Raw genomic sequence first — 24,299 nt, forward strand, 5'->3', positions numbered from 1 at the left:
CTAGAGAGAAACCCCCATTTGCTGCATCTAGGGAAAGCCTGTGCAGCATTGAAGGCCCAGAACAGTCAAAAATAATAAATAAAAATTTTTAAAAAAGAATAAATACATAAATCTGATATAAAAGACTGGCATGGAGATTAAAAATGGTGATGCCAAGAATTAAATCTAAATACTCGTAAATATCTAACTGGATATGTGTCAACAATAATTCTTAGTGATTCTTAAGTTGCTATAGAGCTGAGATGGGTGTGGGGCCTTTTATTGCTGTGTTTCATTTAAAAAGAAACACAGATATTACAACAGGGAGGGATGGAAACTCAGAGGAATCAAAAATTGGGCAGAGAATCATAGGGTGAAAATTATGCCTCCTTCACATTATAAAGAATGCTTCCTTTTTGCTCAGTTTCCAATGTTACTTCTGGCACATTCTGATACCATTCTTACTCCCATTCTGGTATTGAACCTGGTTTTGCTCTCTGGTAGGTCTTAGGATAACTTCTTTAGCCCTACTGTTTCGAAATTTCACTGTGATTCCCCTAGTGTGGGATATTTTTTTTTTTTCTGTTTACTACATGAGCCCCTTAATCTGGAGACTTGTATCTTTCATTTCTGGGAATATTTCTTACTTTAGGTCTTTGGATATTTTATCCTTGTACTTTCTATATTAAAAAAAAAAATTCTGGAACTCCTATTAGTTATAAATCAAATTCCCAGAAGTTGTTAGCTTTTTCTATTTTCTACCTCTTTTTTTGAGTCTACTTTCTGGCAGTTTTCATTAATTTTATTCACTCCTTCTATAGAATTTTTCATTTCATCTACCCTTTTTAATTTCCAGGAGCTTTCCCTATTTTTATAACACCCTATTATACTCAGAATATTTTATCTTTCTGTGAAAATTAATCACAGCACTTGAGAATTTATACAATAGTTTTCTTTTCCTCCCTGATCTTTGTTCCGTCTCAGTTCCTTCTTTGTCATTGCTCATCTCTCTCATTGTAATTATTTGTGTTTGATCTTGAGGATTTGGGAATTGTTAACAATCATTGTTGACATTAATATCCAAGTACACATTTATGATTATTTAGGTTTAACCCTTTGACCTTTTAAGTCTTCCTGTCAGTGTTCTATACTGGAATTTATTTCTTTGTTCTTGGGATCTTCATTTGGAGTTATCATTTAGTCAGCCAGAGTCCATCTTCAAATAAATTTCTCAAGCTGCAATACATAGGAAGTATATTTTTGGAATCTGTCTATGTATAGAAATGCATTTCTGTTGTTTTCAAATTCTTCTGATGAAAAGCAATTTGAGTATAATATTCCTGGTTTATAAATTTTCACTTCAAAATCTTGTAAACACAGCACCATTGGTTTTTTGGCATTTTCAGTTGCAGAAGCAAGTTGAAAGCGTGTCTGCTTTTATTTGTGGGTTTATTTTTCTGGCTAGCTACATGCACATCTATCCACTTATCTTTATAATTCAGGGTTTTGCTAGAATATTTTTTAGAATACTTCTTGGCTGAACTAAGAAGCCTTTTCCATCTGCAAATTCAGGACTTTTTTCTCCTCTGAAAGATTTTCTTTTTCATCATGATGTGGCTTATCACTTCTATATTAGCTCCTGTAGATTGTTTTTCAGGAAATATGTGGTTCTTAGGTTGGTTCTCTGTCCTCCAAATAATAACACCTTCTTGTTCACATCTTTTGTCTCATTTAAAAGTATTTTTCTTTTCCTTTTCTTTTTTCTCTATCTTCTGGAGGAGTCGCTGATTTAAATTCTACCCTGTCAGGTCTGCTATTTACAGCACTGATGTAGATTTTAATTGTGCTATTGCAAGTATTGCTTCCTTGCAGGGCTTTTTTTTGTTTTAAACCACTCCCAACTCCCCTTTCTTCTCAACATTTTTATTTTACATTGTGTGTGATATGGTGTTCGTATCCAGAGAGCCCTTCACTTCAGAATGGTCTCATCTATGGTTTTCTGATATTATTTCATTAAGGCCAATTGTTATTGAGGATGTTAACAATTGTCATTTCTACTATTATGCAGTCCCTCTAAATCATTAGTTCTTAAAGCATCAGAATCATCTAGGGAAACCGTGGAGCTGGCTTCGGGTTCCATCTTGAGATTCAGCAGGCTATGTGGTCCATGCTGTGTCCAGCCTCAAGTGGGTCCCTAGGCCTTTGACCAGAAGTGAGACAGACGTGGACAGCATACAGCACAATTCCTGGTCACTCACAGGCATTTGTCCTGTTGGTTTTCCCAGAAAGAGGTGTAAAGTTTTTCCCCTACTTCCAAGGTCTTACTCTCTGACATGCTGAATAATTAAATGCATTAAAAACTCTGGTCCCCTGCAAGGCTGCTGCCTGAGCTTTTCTGTCTATGCCCAACTAGTCTCTTCGTAAGGGACCTAAGTCAGCCATGCGCAGCAGTGCTCTAGCAGCAGTGCCCAGCAGGCTCTACCTGAATGAACACAGGTCACGGTAAGGAGGTAGCCCACATCTATGGAAGGAATGTGGGTTTCTTGCTCAGCAAGGCGCACGCACCTTGTGTCTCTGAAAGAAGAGGACTGGGCAGGTGGAGGACGATGCATGGGATCTTCCTCTTTGCTCTCAGGTGTGGAGCTGCTCTGTATTACAAGGGGAAATGCAGTTAGCTCATGGATATGTTGCTGAATTATTTTCTCTTCCAACTTGGATCCGTAAGCCATAGTAAAAAACCCCTCTCAGCTTCCAGCAGCAGGGTTTGTTTGCTTGTTAAAGAAGAATCTTATTCTGTGCATTTTCGTTCTTACTCGAGCCTTCACAGATATGCTAGTTAAGTTGGAAACTAGGAGGGGCAGTTGCTACTGGCTAGAGAGCATCTCCAACAGGAACCGAACATTTTGTCGTGAACCATCTGAAAGGGAACATAAGATGCTTTGGAAAGGGGGAGGAACGGAAGGTGAGGAATTGAACACGTTTTACCAACTGTTCTCATAATTGTGCTCCAGGATCTGCACATGTCCGCCTGGTCCTTTTGCTAGTCTTTTCCTTTCTCTTGGTATGTTATAGGTGAGATTTCCCTTATTCCTCCTCTTCCCTTTACAACCAGACTTGCCTGGGAGAATTTCATGCTCGACTTTCTCTAGTCCTAGGAGCTCGGGGTCTGTTGGAGGGCTCTGTCTTGGCCCCGGTGAGTGTTCTTAAATCCGCCTTAGCAGGAGTGCCTCTCTGGGGTTGATGCTCGTGCCCAGGCTTTCTATCAATTTCCTTTTGACCCACACGCTTTTCCAATTACCTCCAAGCCTTCTTCTCTCTTCCCTGCAGCCTGACTTCTCATACAGCTGTCATCACTTAGGTATATATTTTGTGCTTAAGTTACTTGTGTTAGAGCCTTTATAATTGTCCTATTTCCACAAAGATACTGCCCCTCCCTTGACCAGGGGGACCCGGTCTTCTATTTCCTTTGCAATTTCTCAGTCTCTTGAGTGGGCTCCGCACATGGAGGCCCCTCAGATGGAGAGGATTTTTGCACACACACACCCAACTATAATGACATATTTTTCTCCCCTGTAGTTTCTGTTTCATAATCACGTCTCATTTCCCTCCCCATTAACTTCACATCCACAAAGTTTTGGATAGTGTTTGGGTCCTTGAAGTCAGAGACACTCTGTTCTCCTCCACCCATATCTACCACCTTGTAACTCCCTGCAGGTCATTTACCATCAGTGAGCCATGGGCTCCAGGGGATCTCTCAAGGGAGAAATGAGAGTGGCTTCCCCAAGGGGCTCCTGATTAGTGCTGCTAGTAACAAGCTCACATTGTGCACCTACCCCTGATAAGCTGTCAGAGCTCCTTGTCAGTGACTTTTGTTCAATGTGCCCCTGTCCCTGGTACCTACTGACTGAGATGTCATCTTGCCCTGACAACAAGCGGGCACAACTCTTCAAAGAGGAGGTCCCCAGGCTTGACATGAGTTATAAGGAACATTGTTTATAGCCTGTTTGAGAGTTCCAGAGGCCAGCCACACCTCCTCTGAGCATGCTGGTTCAAAGGGCGGGACTGGAAGGGACCTCCCAGATGACACAGGCAAAGCCTTTCAATGTGGGGAGGAGGGCAACAACCCAGGGTTCAGCTCTCACTTACATTCTCTGCCCAGAACTGAACCCTTTCCAAACTCTCACATTGGTTCTAGTATTGCAGCCCCAGTGCAGTCATACAATATCTTCCATGGCTGCCATTTCTTTCCCAAATGTTGTGTACTTAGCCTTTATCCTAGAGCAGCTCAGTGGTGTCCAATTCCTTCCAGTAATAGCTTTGGCTTTTCCATTGCCTGATTCCAAATGAATCATATATGGTCTTATTTCTGAAATTGACATCAATTGATGTTAGGCCTGGGATTTATATAATAGCTGAGATGTTTATGGGCACCATCCCAGCATAACTGGCTTCTCTCGGGGCCACAGTGTCCTCTCCAATGAGGGCTGGGTTGCAATGCTAGGTCTCTATAGCTGGCTGGAGCCTCACTCAGTTTCTAGATTTCCAAACTGAAGTCTTAGCACAGTGCCTGCTACAAAGTAGGAGCTCAATAAATACTTGTGGTATAAAAGAATACATAAGCCCCATGAGGAATCCCAATGGGAAATTCTCATTTTCTAATTTCAGCGAGAAGTATGTGGAAAAACTGGTTCTCTCCTCCAGATAGCAAGTGATAAAAATGGCCAGTGTCCTCATTCTCAAGTGTGACTTGGGCTGGGATGCAAAGAGAGGTCCAATTTGCTAAGTGATCTTGTTGATTTGACTCTTTCCCTTGTAGTTTCCTTTGGTGCCAGTTCGAATTGGAAGTTCCTGGAAGTTCCCAGCAATGGCCTCTCCTGATGGTGGCAGTTACCCAGTGGCTGCCCTAGGAATGACAACCATGACTGTAAATTCACGCATGTTTTTTTATATCCCTGGAGATGCTCCATGCAACTTTGTCAGCACCATTTGTACAGAGCAGTCTAAAGCTAGAGCGCTGTTCTTGGAGCAACTTCCATCTGCTGCTGCTCCAAGTCCTCTATTGTCTTGCTGCTCAAAGTGTGGTCCATGGATCAGCAGCATTGGAATCACTTGGGAGCTTGTTAGAAAGGCAGGATCTTGGACAGCACCCCAGACCTACTAAAACAGATTCTCTATTTTAACCAGATTCCAGGTGTTTCCTCTGCACATTTAAGCTGAAGAAACATTTCCCCACTACAATTCTGACTCCATGGGTCTAGAGCAAGTGTGGGGTCTAAGATTCTGCATTTCTGAATAAGGTCCCAGGTAATGCTGATGCAGCTGGTCCAGAGGCCACCCTTAGAGGAACAAAACTCTGGATTCAATAGGGAAGAATGAGTGTGTGAAGCCCACCCCAGCCAATCACCTGTGGTTGTTCCAAAGGCAGAGCACAGACCACTGGTGCTCCCTTAGCCTTGAACACTGTTTTCCAGCCCCAGCTGCATACCAGAGTGATCTAGGAAGTCTTGGGTAATATATCCCCAAAATATCTGATTTAAATCAAATGGGATTTAAGCATTGAGATTGTTTGGGAGTTCCCTAGGTGATTCCAACGGGTCGAGATCTACTGGCTGAGGATGAGCTCTGAGAATGAATGAATGCTCCCTGCCCCCACTTGCCACCAAATTCTCTTCCTTCTCCAACATCTAATCTTTTACATCTAGAAGACTTTAAATTCCAAATTCCACCTCAAGGACTTCCTAAGAAATTTCTAGTGATGACTCAAGGGTGCACTGACTGAAGTTCTTCCCAATATTTGTCATGAAAAAAATCTGGAAAAACACCATTCTTTCAAAGACTCCAAATCTGAGTTGGCTTTCCGGTATCCTTTGGTGTCCCTTCCTTAGTACTAACGCTTGTCATCAGCTCGTTTCCCACATCACTTCAAGGTCTTTTAGGTGCTACTGGTCTCCACAGGGAATTTCCATAGGAGTCCCCTAGCTCCTCTTCTTCTCAATCCTGAGGGCAATGCTGGAGTGTGGGAGTGGCCATTACTTACTTACACCCCTTCTTTTCCACGCCAAGTTCTAAGCAGTTGAGACATAGACAAAGGAGGCCCAGAGCTGGAGATGAGTCTACCAGTTGCTGAAGAAGCTTGTCTAGACTGGAGAGCACAGCTAAGAGGAGGCCTCAGTGGGCTCTGAAGACACCTTCCTGATCCCTGCCTGATATTTCTCACCCAGAACTGCAGGTCTCACCTCTGCAAAGCAAAGTCCAGCCCCAGGAAGCTTCTGGAAAATAGACAAAGCCTGAGTCTTGAAGAGGCCTTTCAAGAAGGTGAGAGAGGAAGTGATTGCAATACATGTGTCCTGTCCTCCACTCCCGCTCACCAACCAGAGAAAGGGGGTGAGAAGACAGGTTTATTCTCAGCATGCAAAATGTCCTACTTTGGGGCCAAGATGGGGACCACAGGAGAGACTCCACTGGGGTGGCAGCTCGAGGCTCAGAGTTCCTCAGAGTAACTCTCAGGGATGCCTACCCTCACTGGCCATCGGTAAAAGCCAATAATCAAACAACCAGCCCACCAAACTCCCCCACTGCTGTGGTTCTTTCTCTGCCGGGGACTCTAGCCCAGCAAAGCTGGAATCGCTTGTGAAGTTAACCGGATCGTCCCATTGGCCCATTCTGACAGGGTCTCAGCAGATGTGATGGGCTTGGGAAGAACTCTGCTGATTCCTATTTGCAGTAGAAATGTGGAGTGTTTTAAAAGAAATCTCTTCCCCTCACACTCACTCACACTCAGCCGGTGGCATTCTGTATGGGCCAATGGGGACTTGAAGCTGCCCTAACCGAAAGAAGGGATGCTTGGTGCCAAGCAGTTTTCCAGTAAAATGGTTTAAAATTTAATGAGAGAAAAGACAATAATGACCAGAAGAAGGGACAGGTTTTAAGGAGTCACTAGAGAAGACTGCTGAGCCTAATTCCAGAGAAACAATATAAATCAGAGGCCGTCTTTGCTTTCCTGACTGGAAATGTGGCTGAGGACAGAGGGGAGGCGGGGCTGGGGGTTCACAGTGGAATCACTGCTGACATTTAGCCAAGAGCCAGCTAATTGCTCATGATTGTTTTCTCTTTTCACATTTACTCATCTAAGCTGGGGATGTCTCCCAGGCACCACAGATATAATTAGACTTGGGTTTGTGTCTCTCTCAGACTTGGGCTCCTCTTTGGAAAGTTAGCCCAAGTATAGTCATCTCTCTGTTTTTTGAAATTTTTTAACAAGTTCCTAGAAGCATCCTCAAAGTCAATAGGTGTACATTTCATAGGAATTCATTTTCTCAAAATGAAAACTAAAATGGAGGCTGGATAACTGCTGTGTATAATTGATTACAGGAGATAACGCTGTTTTTATTACCAAGCTGACCTAGAGCCCCTTTAAGGTAACTGATCCAGTTACAAGCAGTCAGGGATGTAGGAAAAGGAATAAGACCGGCCCAAACCATGCCTGTAAACAGTTCCTATGTTAGATCTTATGTGTTTGTTTTCTTTCCTTTTATCCCTCTGAACACAAATACTTAAATGGTAAGTGGGGACTTTTCACAGCACACATCTTGCATCATATGTTTAAAAGCTGTGGCAAAATCATCTTTTGGCAGAAGCTGCGTAGCTTTAGACAAGCTGTGCCCTGGTGTGTGTCCTTCAGGAGATGGATCTCTCTGAAGAGAGATTTCCCATGTGGTCCATCCCATCAGTTCACTGACTCATTTTGGACTTGGCATTGGGATCTGGACCAGGGTTCAGAAGGGAATAGAGCGTGAAAGTGGCCTTGCTGATGGCGGCTCACTGCTCCCCGGTATGGGGCGCTGCACCTGCCCACAGATGTGTATGGACTGCTGTTTTCCAAACACAGAACACCTACAATGTTTTCACCTCTAAAAGCTTCTGAACACTCAGCAGTTCACCTTGGTTATCTAAGACTTAAACTTTCTCTTAAGGTATGTCACTAAGTTTCACATCTGTCTCTTAATTTGCAATGACTTTCTCAAATGTGTTTGAGAGGAGATAAAACTGGGAGGATGTCACATACAAACTGAATGGGCTTCATCTAACTCACGGATATCAGTGCCAGATGATTGCGTGTGTGCTCAGTTGCTCAGTCAAGTCCAACTCTGCAACCCTATAGCCCACCAGGCTCCTCTTTCCATGGGATTTTCCAGGCAAGAATACTGGAGTGGGTTGCCATTTCCTCCTCCAGGGGATCTTCCTAACCCAAGGATCAAGCCTGCATCTCCTATGTCTCCTGTATTGGCAGGCAGGTTCTTTACCACCTGGGAAGCCTACCAGATGGTTGAAAGGACCCTAAAGGTCAACCAGAACAAAATCCTCATTGCAAGTCCATCACATATAATGGAAACACACATGGGCATGCAACCCATTCTTAAATAGGTCTGAAATCACCCAACTTTGCTGAGAATCATTCAAAGCACTGATGCAAATTGGGGGGAGGGGTGTGGACAGGGGAGTCTCTTGGTTAATTAGCAATACTAAAGAAAAGTGGAATTTCCCATGATTGGAGAAAATAATATTCACATTATTTTCAGAGCAGAAATCTGCTTTTCTCTTCCATGAATAACATTTGGCCTGAAGCTAGTAAATGTACCATATAAGTCCTGGTTTATAAACCCTTTGATATATCTGAAACACACACACAGGTACACAGAGAGAAAGGAGGTGGAGCCAGGCGGGGATAAGAGACTTATTTCCCATGAATCCTACTGGGTTGTCCTCAGGACCCAAACTTCTAAGCTGTAGATCTATGAAGTTGTATGGTTTGATGTCAAGAACTTATCAGAGTTGGGCTGGTTAGGGACCATAAACTCCCTAACCCTGTTTGATTTTGCTAGTATATATAATGATATCTTCATCCTCCTGCCTCAGGTATGTCCACTGCTGGGGTTCTGGTACACAGTTAGGGCAGCCTAACCAATCCCACATGCATAGGGACTGTATGGGTGTGTAAAGAGGACAAGGATCCGGAGGAGCTGACCTCCATCAGAAAATCTTAGTTGTCGTAAAGGAGGGATATGGGGCCACCTGTGTTTATTTCCCTTTTGGCTCATATGGTAAAGCATCTGCCTGTAATGCAGGAGACCTGGGCTTGATCCCTGGGTTGGGACGATCCCCTGGAGAAGAGAATGACACCCCACTCCAGTACTCTTGCCTGGAAAATCCCATGGATGGAGGAGCCTGGTAGGCTGCAGTCCATGGGGTCGCTAAGAGTCGGACACGACTGAGCGACTTCGCTTTCACTTTTCCCTTTCATGCACTGGAGAAGGAAATGGCAACCCACTCCAGTATTCTTGCCTGGAGAATCCTAGGGACGGTGGAGCCTGGTGGGCTGCCGTCTATGGGGTCGCACAGAGTCGGACACGACTGAAGCGACTTAGCAGCAGCAGTAATGCAGGAGACCTGGGCTTGATCCCTGGGTTGGGACGATCCCCTGGAGAAGAGAATGGCAACCCACTTCAGTATTCTTGCCTGGAGAATCCCATGGACAGAGGAGTCTGGTAGGCTACCATCCATGGGGTTGCAGAGTCAGACATGACTGAACAACTAACACACGTTAATTTCGTGGCCTGCCCACATTGGACTCAAGTCTCAGTTCTGGTAAAAATAGGCTGGTTTGAAGCACTGATCTGTGGATGGGCATTCCTTGTTTTGCCTGCTGGGGATAGCATTCCCATCCTTTTAGTATGATTCTGATGGGGGCAGCCAACCACAGTTCCTCACCTTTTGGCTATGGTGATTGGTCCAGTGATGGGCATGTGACCCAACCATCGTCAAAGACTTTCCCAGGATGTTCCCAGCAAGAGCTCTCTGTGGTTGTGATGCTTTGAAGACATAAGCCCAGAGTGGATGACAGTGTCCAAATTTTCAACCTCATAGGGAAAATCTGAGGAAATAAAGTTAGCACATCAAAAGAATTAGAGACGAGAAATGGCAAGACAAGGAATGAGTTCCCTAGTGTCTGGGGTTCTGAATGTAGTGGCTGCTGAGGCAAACTCTACCCCTTGCCCTTTCCCTGATTTGGTTATATTGGTCAATAAACACCCCCTCTCTGTGGTTAATTTAGGTCAAATGGGGTTTCCTCTTTCACTGTTTGAAAGCTTCTCTAACAGTATTCACAAAGGCCATCTTCTCTTGGAGCCTTGTAAAGCCTGTACATTAGGGAATAGGTAGGACATATGATTGATCATACAAACTGGGACCCTTTCAAGATTAAAAGGGTATCCTAGTAACAGTGACACTAGGGCAACAGCCATAAGCTAGAGATTTATGGGCATCCCAGTGAAGGATGCAGTCTGGTGCATGTGTTGTGGTCACGTGCCCAGCAGGCGGCAATAGAGACCATATGCCTGGTGGAGAACTGGGGTGTCCAGAGACTGGGGGGTGGGGTAGAGGACAAGCAGGAGTGGGCCCTTTGGGAGCTCAGATGAACACTCAGGAAAACTATTGGGAACACTTGTGTAAGTTTGAGCTCCTATACTTGGTGCTGTGAACACAACTCTCCTATTTGTGTCCATAGCTGATGAGACCTGAGGGACTTCAGATTACAAACAGGAAAACCAGAAAATCTGTTTTTTTTCTTTTTGGAATAGGGACTGACTGCTCAGGATGTGTACCATGATCCTCGTACTATGAAGGTAACCCTCATGCCCAGGGTGAGCCCCAGCAGCTGCATTCGCAGTTTATGACCCTGTCCCTTTGTCCCCAGTTCATTAGACCATGGTAGTCTCTGATTCAAGTTGGACCAGTCAGGGTCTCCCTCCTTACAACTGGAGCGGAATTAATAGTTAGGATGTGGTTGGGAAGATGATACGTTGATCGGAAGATTTGGGCCAGCCATATTGCAATGTGGCTGGAGAACCAGAGAAATCTGGTCTGCAGTGAGAGAGAAAAAGAGAAGCAGATGTTCAGAAGGCAGCAGAAATGAGAGGCAGAGTTTGTTCCTGGGTTGCTGACAAGCTTCCCAGGCCTCAGTTCCTCAGGCTGGGCTACATTCCTGCCCTCGGGCTCCATGAGACACCCCTTATCCTCAAGCCACCACCCCCACATTGTGCTTCAGCTAGCTCAATTTGATTTCTACTTGTTTCATCCAAAAGTATCTTAACTAACACCAGGAAATTTCTTTTTGATGACTTCAGAGCTCATATAGTCCCTCCTCACTTTACATCCCAAACAATTCTTTCTCAGTACCTTACCTCCAAATCCAAATATTGATTTGTTCCCTCTCTAATTGAGGCAGCACACTAAAGGAAAATATAAAGCAAAACAATCATGGAAACGTGGTCTCCATACTCTGAAGTCACATGGGATCCACATGGACTTAATTAGGACAAGAGACAAACAGATAAACATTTGGGGATGCCTCCCTCCCATACAATATTTCATAACATGGTACCAGCATGTAAAATTGAGATGTCAGAAATGATTTGGCTAACTTGCTCACTCCATTTTTCCAGGACAAATGCTGAAACATAAAGATTCATGAAATTTTGGCTTAAAACATACACAGAACTGACACTGGGAAAAATTGGGAAATAAATGAAATTCACGAATGTTTCCCCAACTCTACTTTCTGTGTTTTTCTCCCATTCCTGCCTCCCCCACATCCCCTAGAGGAAAGCCATCTGACAGACTAAATTATAGTAAAGTGTTAGTGACAATTTGTTACTCCTATTAGGCATATTTGCATTTTTTAAAAGTCTAGCGAGAGCAATACAAACCAAAGAAATGATTCTTTTGCTCCAATGCAACTTGGTAGAGAAGCTGTTTGCGGGGGGGTTTCTAATTGAAATCTTCTCTACTTACGTATAAAGCCTGCAGTGACTGTGATAAATAAGGTGAACACAAAACAGAATGACAAAATTTGGAATACTTTTTTAGTCTTCATTCTTAAGGAATGTTACCTTTTACTTCATTTTTGGAGGCCAAAACTTTAAGCTCGAAGCTGGGAATGGAACACAAAATGATTAGAATTTGGAACCATAGGCTAGAGTGGCCAGGAACCCTTGATGCCTCTGAGTGTGCATGCACATGCCTATATGCATGTGTGGATGTGTTTGTTAGGGTTGGGTAAAGGACCGCTCTTACAGTCTCCCTGCCGGTCTTCCTCCCTCTCTGCAGTACAACAGTGATGGGCTCCTCTTGCAGAAGATCAAAGCTCCTCAGGCTGGGTGGGCAGCCAAACCACTGTCCCTCCTCCACTGCCAGCCTGTCTAGCAGAAGTGACCAAGCGGTGCTTAATGAGTCACCACCCTGTAGGGAAGAGAGTCTGCCTGACTTTAACATAAGCATGAGGATGGGGAGCTGGGATCAGTCCAGGAGAATGACAGTGACTGTCTAGAGAGCAGGGGAACCTTGGCCCTCATGACTGGACATGCTAGAGATGCTAGAAAGGCCTGTGAGAATGGAAGGTAGTTGAGCTAAGTGAGAGTCTGCATCTGCCTGTTGATGTTAAGAACCCAATTGGGGCATCAGAGACTGAAAATGAAGTCCTCATTCTTTGACTTGGGACTGGGGCAAAAGCCAGCCCCAGCTTGTTCTTTGCCCAGTGGGATTGATTTGGGGGAAAAAGAACATTCTACAACTTACCATTGTGGAAAGGATGTAGGAATATAAAGAGTGCATCCAAGGGCAGGAGCCTGAAATCTTTGATCTGGCAATCCCACTTCTGGGTGTACATGTGAAAGAATTGAAAGCAGGATTTTACAGAGATATCTGCACCCTCATGTTGATTGCAGCATTGTTCACAACAGCCAAAAGACATCAATTGACAGCTGAATGGATAAGCAAATGGAATATTATTAAGTCTTGAAAAAGAAGGAAATCCTGTCACATGCTGCGTGGATAAAACTTGAGGACATTTTAATAAGTAAAGTAAACTAGTCACCAAAAGACAAATATTGTATGTTTCCACTTATATAAGATATCTAAAATTGATAAACTTGGTGGAGGTAGAGTGATGGCTCCCAGAGGCTGGGGGGAGGGGGAAACAGAGAGGTGTTCAATGAGGAGAGTTTCATTTGAAGAGGAAAGCATCCTGGAGGTCTGGTATACACTATGTGAGTGTCTTTGCAACCCCATGAACTGTAGTCCTCCAAACTCCTCTGTCCATGGGATGCTCCAGACAAGAATACTGGAGTGGGTTGCCATGCCCTCCTCCAGGGGCTCTTTATGACCCAAGGGTCAAACCCAGGTCTCCCACATTGCAGGCAGATTGTTCACCGTCCGAGCCACCAGGGAAGCCCCATGTGAGTACAGTTAACACTACTGAACTGTGCAATTAGACATGATTAGGATGGTAAATTGTACCCTATGTGGGTTTTTTTTTTTAACTACAATTGAAAAAAAAAATCCCAGACAGGTGGTCCTTGAGAATTAAGGAGTTTCTTTTGTCTGTGAGAGGAGCGGCAGGGGGACCCCTGGAAACAGTTTTCCCAGGGAGTGGAAGGGGCAAGTGTCAGCAGGTGTCTACCTGATGTGGGAGAATTGATCCAGTTAGCAAAACCGCGGCGGACGCTGGGGCTGTTTCTGCTTCAGGAGCAGCCCCAGCAGGCGCCCCGTTCTTGGGCCTCCTCCTTCACTCACAGGGAAGTAAACAGAGATGGGAGGGTCCCTGTTCTGGGAAAAAGCTAATCAAATGATCCAACTGTTCCTCCTTCACAACCCCGAGAGAGGTACCAGGAAATACAGTTTTGGCTGAGAGAAGGACAGTCATGAATAAGGGAGGCTGTCACGGAAAGCTGCCCCCCTCCTCCCAGCCCCATGCAGACCTGAGCCTCACACGCCAACCCCGTGTAGGTGTTGGCCAGGGGGCTGGAGGTAGGACTCCGGCTCAGGGAATACAGGCATCCAGCCTGCCGCCTCTGCTCTTTGGAAGAGAAGCTCTCTTCTCTCCCTATCCCATTATTCGAGGAGGCAGGGAGCTGGGAGTCTCTGTCACTATGGGTTGTGGCACTCACAGAACAGTTACAGAGCCTGTCGAGTGCAAGCCCCCATGAAGAATTTCCTGAGGGATTCCCCAGTAACACTCTTGGCTGAGATGGGAGGGAGGAGAAAGGGGCTGCAGAGAGATACCCTTCTCACTTGCTGGGAGGCAATGTTCCTGGGACCCTATTTCAATTGCTGGTAATGAACCATTTCAGAACAACTGAAATTACTGGAGCCACCGATAATTACATAAATTTTCTTTTACTTTTTCACTTGAAACTCCTAAGTCTCCATCCACAAAGACCCATTTTTAGTAACACGTTGAATCCTGCCGACATCCTGGGGCTGATTTTGTCTTTACACTTCTAGGAATTTCGGAGGACGTGGGGGTTCAGGCTGCCAAGACGGATGTGAACGTGTGTGACCAGCAAGGAGCTTCTAAGGTCTAAAGATTGAGAAGGTCAAGGGTCAATTCTCCTAAGTCCCAAAGAGCACATCGCCCCCTATTGGGCCCTTTCCCCTGAGTTCTCCTCCAACCTCTTGAAAACAAGATCCCTGTTTCACCTCGGCCACAAGGTGATCCAGTGCCAGGAGTGTTTTTAGTCACTCTAACCAGTCCCCAGGGTTACATCAACTCGATGTCCAAAAAGGCAAGCGTTTGGAACTCTGAAACCCCGGGAGACAGCAACAGGACTCTGTGATGATGTGGTTTATGGAGTCTCATTTTTAAAAATCTGACATACTTACAATGAAAGATGCTGTGGAAAGAAATCATTGGATTTACCCCAACTCCTCTGCTATTTATTGCTTTGGATGGCACTGAGGTTATATCAGAACACAGCCATAAGGGGAAGAGGCTTTGGAACAACTAAAGCACAAGTAAATCTGTAGTTAACCCTTTGTACAGTGTAAGCAATGACTCTTGTGTTAGTGCTTGCAAAATATTGAGATGAGATGAACAAATAAAAGGAATTTTATGGACTGAATTGTGGCTCTGCTTATGTTTCATAGACAACACGGTCTCCAACAGCCAAACCCTTAGGTCTTAAGATGCAGACCTTTCTTACTCTCCAGTGGCTAAAGGCCCACCATGCAGAGGTTGGACTATCTTCCTTTTAACTTTCATTCTCTGCAGGAAGCCAGCCCAGGGAGGCAGGTTGTACTAAGCCTTGTTTGACCATGGCTGACTTTACTGTGGGCTTGTGTTCCAGGACCTCAATATTTGCAGCTCTTAAACTGCTGTCTTTAATATATTACAGCTTGTGGGTGAAGCTAATAAAACTACTCGAAAATGAAGACAGTTGACCTCAGCAGGACAAAATCTGGCAGCCACTTCACAGGCAAGATTCTGCAATTAGAGCTCTTCTTCCCACTGGCCACTGGTGGACACATGGCTAGCACTTCCAAGGCTTTTTTGAGAAGTCTGCAGAGCTGCCAACGCCAGCGAATCATGGCTCAGTCAATGGTATCAGATGCACAGTTGCTCTATCGGTCATCCATAGTTAAACAAGTGGCTGATTGTGCCAATAATGTGCTCAATTTTGCACAGCCATGTTTAAAGATGCAATAAGAAATCTGCTTTCAGATCTCTGTGGAACATTCAAATCAAAGACAGCAGAGATCAAAAGTCCTTGAAAAAGCCATCTGGGAACTCTTGTGTGCTGACAAGTTTGTTCTTAAAGCTCACACAAACACTTGCAACATGACAAGCAGATACCACAGATTCCTGGGAAAATTCTGCCCCACACTGTGGCCTGATGGGAAACTCTCCCAGGGATATATCATCCACCCAGTGCAATACCTACACCCACTCCCCAACCGCATGGTCCATGGCTTTCATGGAAAGTACTCCTGACAGCTCCCTGATGTTGGTCCAGGGATGTGCTGGTTAACAAAGAAGTAAACTAGGCTACAATTATAAAAATAGTCACATATTTGGTTATGTACTGTGAATGTATGATTTTGCTGAGCTATTAGCATACACTATGCAATTGATCAAAACAATTTTATGAGGCAGGTATTAATATTTTTACCTTGTAGACACGAAATAACTTGTCCCAAGACATAAAACTCTGAGGAGGCACAACACAGATTTGAAAGCAGGTAGGTCAGGCATGTCTATAACACTGCCCCTAAGAAAATTTGATGACTCTAAAAAATATCACTCTACTCCATTAAAAGCTAAAATCCATTGGTTGTTTTTAGTGTCCTTTTCAGCAGTACTGGCAAGCTTCTATTCCTCGATTACACTCAATCAGACCTTCTCTTCTGTGTGAAGACCTTCCTATCTTCTCTAGGCTCACATGAATGTCCTTGTCTGAATATTCCCAAGGCACTTTATGCAGAACTTCTGGATTGCAATAATCTTATTTTAATTGTAATTATTTGTATACTTATTGTCTATCTCCTATTGAAAACTGAGAATTTTGGAGGGGAAGATTCATGTGACATAGTGTTTGGCACAGTTAACCCTCAATAATTACTGCTGATGCATGGACAAACAGGTCTGAGCCCTAAGAAATTTCATCTTTTCAATAGTGTCTAAAGTATTAGGTTGAACCAATTGAAATTCAGCAGTTTTTTCTAATCAAAGAGTCAACTATAGGTACTTTTGTGTATTTCAACCTAATAAATCTATCACAGTGGGTGTGATTATGAAGAAATGCGGTTGATTTTCAGTCAGATGTATTAAAATTCATATATCTAATGCTTTGAAAGCCTGTTGTCACACTTTATTAAGAACCTCATTTATTTTTGTAATTTTGAAATATTTAGTCCTGCATATTTACTCAAAATCATCTGGTCTTAAGAAATTCTTTCATTACACAAGACATTTATCACCAGATGTTTGGCATGCTTAGGAAGCCTGATAGTATATAATGGTTAAGAGTGACATTCTAGGTTTCTTCTCAGGCAAGTTAACATTTCTTCTCCTTCCTAATATGCAAGAGCAAGATCAGTATCAGCCCCGTAAGGTTGTTGTAGGAACTAAATGAAGTAATATATACTGCTTAGAACAATGTCTAGGACATATTCAGAGCTCATTGAGTGCTTGCTGTTACTATAACTACTATAGGATTGGTCTATGTGGAAGGCACATGTGTTGGGATAGCAATAGAATGCATGAGTAGCCAGTAATAAAAATTAAAGAAATGAGAAAAGTCATCACAACAAAGACTGTATTTCTACCTAGATAATTCCTTGATAGAGTATGTAAATCAGGAAATTTTCCTATAGAAAATAAATTTAGCATACACATTTTAAGTGTTCTGGGTGTCTGAAGCCTTGTCATTTATTCCTTCACCAGCATTTAGATTCCTGCTGGTATCCTTTACAACACCATGGCCCTTACTGTACAAATCCAAGTTCAATTGTGGTATTTGAAAATAATCAAACTGGCGTCACCAATTCACTTCTTCCTTTCTTTCCCCTCAAAATCCATTTCTTTCAAATAGTTCTGAAATTCCATTACTAAATTTCCTCTTGCCTTTTAAATATATTACACATTGTGTTACGTATTTGTGGTTGAGATAATCACATGGATCCATTTGTTTTAAATTAAATCAGTTTAAGCTACAAAACTCTCCAAGGGTCCTGGTAAAGGCCTGCTCTGCATGCAACATGGGCAGAGCCTGGAGCCAAATAATTAAGAACTAATTTGTCAGAATTGTAATGTGTTCTCAACTTTTGTACACTATCTGTCTAAATTCCTACCTAGAGATAAGGCTCAGCTTCCTGGAAGTTCAACACAACCCAGTAGCAAGGGGTATGTTAAAGCTAATGGGACCATTTCTAAATTATAACCAGACATAGGAGACTTTCTTTGTGTTCCGTGTTGAGTACTGCCCGGCATTGTTCCTAAACCAACTGCAAGTTTGGGGACAGTTAAAGGAGGAAATTAGGTCCAATGTATCCTCTATTGCAAGTCATGAAATGAAGGAGAAAGGACAAGCTCTATAGAGATATAAGACAGGAACCAATTATCAGGAGCAGAATAAAGAGCAGCGTAAGAACAACCCCTGCCCCAGCTTTATTCAAACCCAGGTGAAAACAAAGTATCTATTTACATGTTTGTATGTATTTTATATAAAATGCATATAACTTTCTATAGTGCAGAGAGTTGTTCAATCCAGTATTTGAAGTTTAATTTTTAAAAAATACTTCATGTAGGAATTCAGGTAAGAGAATGGATGGTAGGTATGTGCTGACTGTTATGTCACTTTCTAGTTGTTTTTTTAAAATTATATTTTAAATGCTTTATAATTAAACACTTTAAGATATGCAAAAATAAACATATGAAGCCAAATGTGCATTCCATTTGGCAGAACTCACCTGCCAAGGGAAAGAGGGAAATGTACACTATTATGCTGTTTCCTTTGTATGATGAACAGTTACTATGCCTACAGCCTGTGAGTCTATAAAAATGAGAGAAATACAGCATTATCTACAAAACTTTGAAAGTCTCTCCCAGACACTTGTAAGACCCGATGAGTTTGTTTTATTCTGGGGAAAAAAAAAAAAAAAAAAGCCCTGGTGAAAGCCACAGTTAGTTTCCAAGAAGAAGAATATACCTTTAAGAAAACATCTCTCTGTCCTCGTGGCAGTGGCCTAAGAGGGAAAACATTTGTCAGCCACATTTTGCACTGTTTGGGGCCTCTCAACTTCATCCAAAGCTTTGGTGCTCTTGGGATCCTCCTCCATGCCCACACCATCACAGTATCACTTTCATCTATCCAAGTCCACAGGAGCTCTGTGAAGAAAACAGATTCTAAGTTAGAAGAGGGAGAGTTCCTCAGAAATCTATAGTTTATCGGGTAATAATTGCATTAAGATAAAAAGGAGGAATGTCGACATCAGTGGTTCTGAGGGGAATCATTAGGTTGAAGTCTCTGGACATTCAGCCAGTGATTTCTTTGGACTTGGACTGCTCAGATCAGGGTTCTTTCTTAATTGCTCTTATGCTGCTGCTTGGTTCAGAAATAAAATCTAGAGGATTGACTATAAAAACTGAAAATCAAAATTTTTGCATGGGAAAAGAAAATACCATGAGAACAGTAAAAAGACAAGTGTTAGTCTGGGGGAAAATTGCAATTTTAAACTACAGACAAAAATTTCAATATTCTAATATACAAAATTTTCTAAAAACAGAAAAAATGTTTGATTACTTTGTAAATAAATAGGCTAGAGATATAAACAGGGTGTTCATAAAGAGAGATGTGCAAATAGCTCTTAGCCATGTGAAAAGATGCTTAAACTCATAATGAAATAAATGCAAATTAAAACTATGTGTAATTACTACTTATTATCTACCAGAATGGCTAAAATAAATAAATAAAACCACTTTGTTAATAAAGCTGTGCAGAGTCACTCTTCTTTTAAACAAAATGTGGTAATTCCCTGGTGGTCCAGAGGGACTCTACACTCTCACTGTCAAGGGCCCGAGTTTGGTCCCTCGTTGGGGAACCAAGATTCTACAAGCCATGTAGTATGGAAAAAAAGAAAAAGCGAAATCATTTAAGCTCTAAGAAAAGGAATTTTGGAAATATCTAGCAAAGTTCACACGTACCTATTCTTTGACTTATCAGTCTTACTTCTGAGAATATACGCCACGCGTGGAGGGGCATATGAAAGACATATTACTAGAGTAATTCAGTGCCGTGTGAGTTGTAATAGCAATGGACTGAAAATAATTCAGATGTTTATCAATAAGAAGCTTGTTGTAAAAACATTGGTATATCCACTCAGTGGACTACAATAAAGGTATAAAAAGTAATGAGAAAAAAATAAAAAATACATGTTTTTATAAGTTAAAAATGAACCACTATTCCAAAAACTTAGAAGGAACACTTCTCGACTCATTCTATGATATGAAAACCATACAAAGACATAAGAAAAGAACATTGCAGATAAATATCTCTTATGAATACAGACATATAATCTTCAACAAATAATAACAAACCAACCCAACAACATATAAAAAGAATTATTCACTATGACCAAGTAGAATTTACTCCAGGAATGCAATGTTGGTCTAACATCTGAAAACCAATTAATGTAATACACCATATAAATAGAAGAAAAAGCAAACAAAAAACATCAAAAATGATCATCTCGATAGATGCAGAAAAGCATTTGACAAAACCCAACACTATTTCATGATAAAAAACATTCAACAAACTGGAAAGAGACAGGAACTTCCTCAACCTGATAAACAGTATCTATGAAAAACCTGCAGCTAGCATCATACTAATAGTGAAAGAATGAAGGTTTTCCCCCTAAAATGAGGAACAAGACAAGGATGACCTATCTTGCCACTTTTATTCAACATTGTACTGGAGATTCCAGCCAGAGCAATTAGGTAATAAACAGAAACAAAAAGCATCCAGATTGGAAAACAAATAAAGAAAACTGTATTTACAGTTGGCATGATGTTATACCTAGAAAATGCTAGTGAATCTACTAAAAAATGATTAGAACTAATAAATGAGTTCAACAAGTTTGCAAAATACAACATGCAAAAATGCAAGGATAAAAACATTTAAATGATTACTTTTGAAGGAGGAGGAGGCAAGGTGGTGAGAACTGGCACAGAAGTAGGTTTCTACAATTATACTTTGCACTATAGATTAGACTTTGAAGCTCTGAAAATATTCTATATATTTATAAGAACAAAATTTAATTTAAAAGGACAACTCTTAAGCACTGAAAATAAATGGATATAAATGAACCTAACTGTGCACCATGTTGGTGACATAACTACAATAGAAAAACTATTTCCAATGACATTAAAATGCAGTAAATTCACTGACCATCCTGAGTGGAATGTACTCAGAGGACAAAAAGAATTACAAGAATAATTTTAAAAACTATAAACTGTTTTAAGTAATCACATTGTTAATGGCAGTGTTAGTTTTATTTTGAGACAATTGTGTGTGTATTATGTGATAAAGCAAAGAATAATTATACTGTGTCATTGAAAATGAGGACTTTCCCATGGGAGAAAGCAGTAGTAAGTGATAGTTTGATAAGGGTAAGTCTTGGCATCTTAATTTGGATTGGAAGTGAGTTTTAAATTTACGATATGTTTTATTCTTAAAAATATGAAAGCATTTCCAAGTCTATCTTTTGAAAATGTCTACAACTAATGACTAACTCAGTAAAAATGAACAACCCCAGTGCTCAGATTGTATCCCTAAATATCATCTCCAACTTAAAGGAGTGAGTCAATTCTGCACCTGTGGCAGGAAATGTAAAAAAATGAGTCTGCTACATTTTGCCTTGCCAGAAAGCAATCAACTTATCAAAACTACTGGTGTTGTTGAATGTTGAATTTTGTCGCTCAAAAGATATGTTCAAAGTCTAACTTCTGGTACCTGTGAATATGACCTTATTTGGAAATAGGCCCTTTGCAGATATAATCAAGTTAAAATGAGGTGATACTGGATTATGGTGACCCCTAATCCAATGAGTGGTATCTGTATAGAAGAGGGAAGTTTAGACACTAAGAATGGCTGGCAAGTGCCAAGAGCTGGGAGAGAAGTGTGGAGCAGATTCTTCTCAGTATCTTCAGAAGAAACCAACCCCGCCAACATTTTTATTTCAGACTTCTAGCTTTCAGAACTATATAATAGGTTTCTGTTGCTTTAAAGCCACACAATTTGTGATACTTTGTGACAGCAGCCCTAGAAAACAATACAAGAGCTATGTCAGAAAGTCTCAGACATCAACTTGAAGCAGCTGCCATTTCTCAAATATGGGCCATTTTGAGCATCCACAATGAAAATAGACCCAATAAAGTAAAACAAACATTTAAACATGTTTAAATCCATGCAATCACAATGAAATTCAGAATATTAAAAAACTTAACTATAAAACTTGGGAAGCAATTAGAGAACTAACTCAATATTTTGATAATCTACAAGGGAAATCAAGCATTCATTCTGCCTTTCCTATATAAACTATATCACTTGGTACCCAAAAAAGTAAGTGAGGGGAACTTTTTCTTTATGGAAGTGTTCCAGCTACTGTGTGATAGAAGATCACCATTTTGACACTCCTAATGAATGAACGGGTCCAGACAACAATCATCAGGGGTTACCATTGAAAAGAGAGGCAATCATGAGCATTTTGATTGAAATATACAGCCCTATGTTGTACTCTCAGCGAAAAATTCAAACCTAATCTGTCAAATCTCTAGATCTGACCACCATTTGCAGACAATATAAGAACAAATGAAGTTATTTTAAAAAACACTATGGGGATGCAATCAACAAAAATGCAAGATAAAAGCCTATAAGAGAAATGATTTTGTGTCTTAAATAAATAAACAACAACAAAAAAAACAAAAGCAGTTTGGAAATAGTCAGGAAACCCCTAGATTAAAAGATGCCTGAGAGACATCAACCAATTGTAGTTTGTGGAATTTAATTTGAATTCTGGTTCTAACAAAGAAACTAAAGAAAAAATATTTATGAGATAGTTGGGAAAACTGACTATTAAGGAATTATTAATAATTTCTTTTAAGTGTGATAATTTATGACTTAGAAGAAAATCTTTATCTTTTAGAGACAGGTATCAAAGTATTTACAGATCTGGAACAGATGTGGAATTTGCTGTAAAATAATTCAGCAAGGTAGGGTGAAAGGGGTGGGAGATAGATAAAATTAGATGGGTCATGACTTTATAACTGTTGAAGATGAAGTCATGGAAGTTTATTATATGTCTCTCTCTACTTTTGAATGTTTTTAATACTAAAAAGTTAAGGGCAAAAAACTTAACTGAAAGGCCAAGGGTTTCAAACCCCTGAAAACTCATAATTCAAAATGTTATCAAAGACTAGTTGCAAAAGCCCAGCAGACAGGGAAGCCCTGATTACCTCCTTCTGGGCGGCTGTTTTTTCCTATTTTCCCTCTGAGAGTCCTGTCCTAACTCATAGGGCTGCAGTGGAGAGTAAGTAAAGGTTGAAAGCATGTCACATAGAAAGTGCTAACTGTTTAACAATAGTTGTTGGAAGGCAGTTCTCTTTATCTTTTTGCTGAGTTCAGGCTCAGGGCCACATCTCTCCTTTCCTTTAGACTTTTGTATTTATTGCCATTGCCCTGGGCCTTCAGACACAAAGATAGATCCAGACCTCTGACTGCCAGGCCCTTAGTCTGATATCCAGACCACCCACCCACTTCCCATGGCAACTTCCATTTCAGAAAAATATTTACGGGAAGGCACCTGCTCCCAGGGTAGGGGGAAAAAAAAAAAACAGTGGTTAAACTGAAATCATTTTCTCCTACTCCAGTTTTAAACCATGATACCATGTGTTAAGGGCAGAATGAGTTGAGGTTGTCTCCCATGAAAGAAGAGTCAGAAATCCCACAAAATAATGACATTTCATCACAGGAGGGCCTTGGTCTGTAACACAGACTCATCATTGCCAGAATACTTTGAAATAACGAATCATTAATGGAACAAACACCTATGGAGTTAGATGTTGCAGCTGCCAAAGCAATAATTACAATTAATATGCTCACAACACATGCAAGTCAATGGAACCCTTATTAGTGATGTCATGGGCAAACTTTCTGGCAGCAGTTTTCATTGAGAATTAGTATAATTAGCAATAATCACAATTAAATTTGGGATCCCTGAGGACCCTCTACACAGCTTCTGACTCACACTATGCAAGCCTATAAAGTAACTTCATGTTAAGTATGATCATACCCATTTCACATCTAATAAAATAGGTTTGGAATTTTTTCAACATCCAGTAGGTTAATCAAAAATATCCAGAGGGGTGTACTCATCTGCCAGTCCACTTGAGGATTTTGCTCTTGATAGCATCCATGATCTGGAATTTCAAAGTTTATTGAAACACAAACCTTTAAATAGCAAAATTTTGCTAATTTAAAAGGCATATAAAATGTTCTTATTCATGGCCTTTAAGAAACAATTCCAAGCTTTCTTACAGGGCTCTGGTCTTCATTCCATGACCTGTGTCCTTTTGTTCCTGAGTTGGATTCCCAATGGTCAGATTCTGGGCAACATAGCTACACATCAAGTAATAAATGTTCTGTTCAAAAATAACTAGAAGTGTATCACAGATCTAAATGCTAGAGTTAACATTATAAACTTTCTAGAAGAAAATATAGGAGAAAAATCCTTATGACCTTGTGCTAGGCAAAGGTATCTTGAATAAGTAAAAGAAAGCATGGTTCAGAAAAGAAAATGATAAATTGGACTACATCAAAATTTAAAAATTATATATAAATATATATAACACACACACACGGGTGCAAGTTGCTTCAGTCATGTCTGACTCTGTGCAACGCTATGGACTGTAGGCTGCCAGGCTTCTCTAT

At 41.3% G+C, this 24,299-nt stretch overlaps 1 protein-coding gene across 7 annotated transcripts in view; it reads right to left on the bottom strand.

The window, feature by feature from the left end:
- Window positions 1–24,299, bottom strand: part of ARL15 (ARF like GTPase 15) — a 632,366-nt gene that overhangs the window by 115,035 nt on the left and 493,032 nt on the right. The window contains exons 7-11 of one of the 7 annotated variants that reach the window (XR_014061457.1): window positions 18,522–18,558; window positions 12,613–12,797; window positions 11,220–12,276; window positions 10,641–10,899; window positions 9,748–9,910 (exon numbers count right to left, since the gene is read on the bottom strand). The gene's annotated coding sequence lies outside the window, so the exon portion shown is untranslated. Of the gene's footprint in view, window positions 1–9,747; window positions 9,911–10,556; window positions 12,277–12,612; window positions 12,798–18,521; window positions 18,701–24,299 lie in introns of those variants that run through there. The other 6 variants (XR_014061455.1, XR_014061454.1, XR_014061453.1 and 3 more) reach the window with 6 other exon arrangements.

This window comes from Giraffa tippelskirchi, chromosome 8, assembly GCF_054371585.1.
Source record: "Giraffa tippelskirchi isolate mGirTip1 chromosome 8, T2T-mGirTip1v1.2.pri, whole genome shotgun sequence".
NCBI classification, from domain to species: domain Eukaryota; kingdom Metazoa; phylum Chordata; class Mammalia; order Artiodactyla; family Giraffidae; genus Giraffa; species Giraffa tippelskirchi.